The sequence below is a fragment of the Myotis brandtii genome, unplaced genomic scaffold (genome assembly GCF_000412655.1).
Source record: "Myotis brandtii unplaced genomic scaffold, ASM41265v1 scaffold471, whole genome shotgun sequence".
Lineage (NCBI taxonomy): Eukaryota > Metazoa > Chordata > Mammalia > Chiroptera > Vespertilionidae > Myotis > Myotis brandtii.
In genome coordinates this window covers 3866473-3872099 of record NW_005367989.1, presented here as the reverse complement: position 1 = coordinate 3872099, position 5627 = coordinate 3866473, and positions in this window count along the sequence as shown.

The following is a 5627-nucleotide window of genomic DNA, read 5'->3' as shown; positions in this document are numbered from 1 at the left end:
AATGCTGATACTGATTTAGCTATAGAATAAAAGATTAACATTAATTATCTTTATAGCTTGTACCAGAACATTGCTCAGGGAGGAAATGCCTTTGTTTGGAAAAATGACTTGGTGAGTTGTTTGGAGATTAGGCTTGAATACAAGGGTATAGGAACATATAAGACATACTTTTGGTCATTGTTTCTAGAGAGAAAGAGAAGAAATATGGAAGGAAAGAATGTTTATGTAATTAAAATAAAGGGATTTTAGGAATGTGAATGTCTAATGTGTAATGTCAATTGTGTGTTGGGTAATTTGTGATATAACAGATGTGAAATTGGATTTTTAAAACATTATAATTAAGATTTCAGAAGACATACATAGAAATCTCCTAATGACATGAGATCTATATATCTAGGTAGTTAGCTACCTATCTGATAGAAGATATAACAAAACTCCAGCTAATTTACTAGCCAGCTGGTGACCTAAACCAGCTGGCTCATTCTCATTACTAAGTGATTCATTCAAGTATTTCCTCTTTATGCACAGGTTTCAAATGTTCTTTTAATCTTATCTGTTAGCTACATCTCATATAAATGTATAACTGATAAAAGCTGAAAATGAAATACCTATGTTTTAAAAGGAGTACATTAAAATATCAAAATGTCAAAAAGATGATTTTGATGAAATTTTAGGGTTATTGAACCTCAAATCTGGCTTGATTCCATATTCTAACAGACATGAGGAGAATATATAAAGAGGAATGAAACTTATTTTGATACATTATACTAAATCTGATATGCTATTCAGGTCTCAATATCAACTTTCTTTACCTAAAGGGGATGATTAACTGATTCTAAAACTCCTATTGAATTTAAATGTAAATCCAAATTTCTGTCAACCCCATAGGCATTGATATGAGAATTTGATATCTTGGATACATAGTGATTATTTATGGAGACCTAGAAGAGTAAGAATAATTTGTCTTACAATTTGCATAATGTTCTCTTCAAAAATTTCTATGAGTATTTTTCTCTTTTTGCATTAAAGTAATTTATAACATTTAAAATTTTTTAAAAATGATAATATTTGTTGATGTAACAAATTAACTCTTACACCTAGTAATTGTGTGGAAAGAGTGTTCTAGTAACATGTTTAGTAACATGTAATAATGACCAAAAGCACCATTTAACACCTTTTAAAAACTACAATAGCTAATAACAGCTAGAGTTTAATCTTTTTTTTTCTGTTGTTTTTTTTTAAAAAATATGTTTTTATTGACTTCAGAGAGAGGAAGGGAGAGGGAGAGAGGGATAGAAACATCAATGATGAAAGAGAATCAAAGATCGGCTGCCTCTTGCATGCCCCCTACTGGGGATCAGCCTGCAACCCGGGCATGTACCCTGATTGGGAATTGAACCTCTTACCTTCTGGTTCATGGGTTGATACTCAACCACTGAGCCACACCAGCCAGGCTAGAGTTTAATCTTTAACATTAATTCATATAAACTAAGTTTTCAATGATTATTATAATCTTCTTTTTACTGTAAGCACACAACAGAAATTTAATTTTCCAATTACTTGGGTTTTATTATGGAAGCACTCAATTATACTAACAAAGTCATATTCTCTGAGTGTTTTTCAGAAGGTTATAAGTAGTTTGACATTAACTAAAAATGTTCATCTCATAATAATACTTTACATTTAAAGCCTCTTCCAGAAAACTTTTTCATCACATGTGTTGAAAAAATATGAAAACAGTTAAGAGTTAATATGTCTTGATTCCATTCTTATGCAACCCTTGAAAATTAAGATGGTCACTATCAAACAATCAAAAATTAAAAGTAGGTTAAAGATTCCAGTACCTTTTTCTTATATGTAGGATAACTTTAATAGGTAGTTTGATAGTTTATTTCAATTTTCACAGAAATAAAACTAAATTTATATTTTAAATGGTAATATTGTTCCTAAACCATGGACTTATTATTCATTACCCAAATCTGATTATATAAACTTACTCAAAATAATTAAAAATATTTCTGAATGCTGGTTTTATATTTCACTAATAACTTAATGCTATATTCACAAATGAGGACAGATTTATATTTAGATATTTACTGCCTGAATAAAACATAATTCATATCCTATCATACAAGTAATGTTTTTTTAATCCTCACCTGAGGATATAAGAGATTTAGGAGAAAAAGAAATGTGGTTGGTGGGGGTGGGGGTGGGGAGAAAGAGACATTTAAGAGAGAGAAACATTAATCAGCTGCCTCCCATATGCACTCCAACTGGGGATCTTACCCACAGACTTTCTGCCTTTCTGTGTATGGAAATGCTCCCACCAACTCAGCCATACCAGGCACCAGTCATATTTGTTTGTTTTGTTTCTTTTTAAGAATTTAAATGTGTTCAGAATTAATGGATAACCAGTCAGACTCCAAAGTTTATTGAACTCTAGAAAAGAGTTTAATTCAAGTATTTTTCTCTTTGAATTTTATTTTGCTTTTCCTAGAAAAATACATATTGCCAAATAAGCTTTAATAATTTTACCTTATGAGCTAAACCATAACACAGAATGGGTATGTATATTACCTCTTTTTAACTTTTCTTTCCTGAGTGCTTGGGATATTTGATACAGCAATTAGTCTCCAGTTTAAAGAAAATGTAAGTGGGTGAGTGATCGTTGCAATATTAGATGTGGAGCCCCTTTTACTTCTCTGTGCTCAGTGCTTATCTCCAGTTTCTTTACCTTGAGATAGAAAACTTTTGTCTCCATCCATATATTCCCAGCGCTTGACTCAGAGCCATATACTATGCTTGTAAACAGGGCTAATAGTTTATTGAGGGCCTTCTCATTTCCTTTACCTATGTTGTCACTAATCTTCATGACAATCATGTGAAGTAGTATTATCTGAATAATTGATTTCTTTAAAATATTGAGACTCAGATATGAAGTGACTTGCCCATGTCTATCTACACAGTCACTAGGAGGACACTTTCATTTGTCTTAAAGTCTAAACAACGGCACTAACATATTTTGGTTATATTTGTAATGTGGGCCACAATAATCGCCTTTGGATTTTTTTTCAAATATAGGTTATGTGTTGCTGGAACAACAGCACAATAAACATTCTTCTTAAATGGATGCATTAATACAATTGTATTCGTTCTGTGAATGGCCCTCTTTTACTTCTATGAATTTCATCTACAATTTTCATTATTTAATTTCAAAGTGTACCCATTAAATCTCTCAGAGCTTATAAGGTGTTTAATCAGCTCTCCATCCAGGCCCAGATTAGATAGGTCACTAGGGCTTCATGTCATGTATGGATTACCCATGCCCAGCAGGTATAATGCTGGTCACAAAGCAGAAAGGTAAACAATACCTCTGTCATACCAAGTAAGAGAAGATATGCAGTATAGTATTCTTTTGTTTAAATAATCTAATGTAATGATAAAAACATCTACTCTGGAGAATTGGATGAATACTTACCTCTTTCAGGAATCAAGATTTTTAAAAAATCAAAATAGAAATGATTTTATAAACAGGAAAGAGTAACAGACCATAAAAACCTAGCATCTCAACTCAGCTCTGCCCTCACCTGGCTGGGTAACATTGGACTGGTTACTGTTGATGTCTGTGTCTCAGTGTCCCTATCTGTAAAGAGAGCTTGAACTACCTTGAACTATATATACCATTATGTCCCAAACTTGTCTGATCATAAGAGTCACTAGGGGTCATAGTAAAAATATCAGTCTGGAAAGCCTAGAGAATCTAAATGTTTGAGGATGGGTCTTAGAAGTTTGTATTTTAATGAACACTCCTGTTGACATTGATGATGGTGCAAGTTTCAAAACACAACCATACTTGGAAGCATGCAACAGACTGACCAATCTCAGAGGGAAGGAGTAGGGAGGGGTGGTGGGAAGAGATTAACCAAAGAACTTGTATGCATATATGCATAACCCTTGGTCATGGACAATAGTGCAGTGAAGGCCTGGGGAGGGGGCTGGATGGGGAGAAGGGGGTCAATGGAGGGAAAAAGGAGGACATCTGTAATACTTTCAACAATAAAGATAATTTTTTTAAAGCCATAAATGTTTCTAGTGTTGCTGACAGTTATGAAATTACAATTTCATTTTATAGCTCAATGATCAAGTTTTATGCAGAAAAATGCTTAGTGGATAGACCAAATGATTTATCTTTGTCAATATTTATGCTTAATCTAGGTGTGTTTCTCCAGTTTATAAGTTGCTTTCTTGAAGAAAATAAATTTAGCCTCAAAATTTGATGTGTTGTAAGAATATTAAAAAGAGAGAAATGGCCACATAAGGAAAGATAAGACAACAAAAAAGTTCAAATGTGTAACAATAACAGGAAGTCTGAAGAAGATCATGCTGCATTCATGGCACAGAATCTACACTAATAAAAGAGAAACATGCAAATTGGTGTCACTCTGCTACTCCCACCAGCCAATTAGGATGAGTATGCAAAATAACCCAACAAAGATGGCGGTCAATTTGCATACGCAGGCACGGAGCGAAGACTGAAGGCTCCCACCTGAGCGAAGACTGAAGACAACTGAAGACTGAAGACGACTAAAGACCAAAGAGGCTTGGCTTCTCCGCTGCTGCTGGAGTAAAATGATACCCAAGAAATCAAGAAAATATTAAAAGGACCCTTAGCTACTTTATTAAAATGTCCTCTTCTAGAAAAATTGCATTACAGTATAGGTAAAGAAAATATAAATGTTCTCATGAAACCATTTTCAATGATTTTTGAAAAAATCTAGAAAGGAAGTAGGCACAGGAAATAAAAACAGCGTTAATGGTACATATTGACTCAATTGTAAAAGGGAGAAAGAATTTCTTGAAATCATAATTAAATGAATTCAATATTGATTCCTGGAAATTATGGAATAAATTATTGAATAGGTAGGTGGTTCATTAATGTATAGAAACCAACATGGTGATAAATAGAAACTAGCTTGGGTATACTAAGAATTAACATTGTTAACCTAATGGCTACTGCTATGGATGTTACAAGAGAAGAATTCTGTAGGCATAATGCAAATGCTTCTTATTGTAAGACACTTGGCATAATCTGGCATTTTGAGAGAGGAAAGATAAGCATGGATTACTGTCTAAACAGCCTTCTGTGACAACTAAAAGAATATCAAATTATTGGGCTAGCCAATGAATATTTATCAGGTGTTGTCCCAAAGGCTAATATCATGGTATAAGACAATATCCCCGCCCTCTGGAACTTTACATTCCAATGGAGAGAAGGTTCTAGTGCAGTGATGGTGAACCTTTTGAGCTTGGCATGTCAGCATTTTTTTAAAAATATATTTCTTTATTGATTTCAGAGAGGAAGGGAGAGGGAGAGATAGAAACATCAATGATGAGAGAATCATTGATTGGCTGCCTCCTGCATGTCCCCACAGGGGATCGAGCCGCAACCTGGGCATGTGCCCTTGACCGGAATCAAACCCGGGACCTCCCAGTCCGCAGGCCGACGCTCTATCCACTGAGCCAAACCGGCTAGGGCGCGTGTCAGCATTTTGAAAAACCCTAACTTAACTCTGGTGCCGTATCATATATAGAAATTTTTTGATATTTGCAACCATAGTAAAACAAAG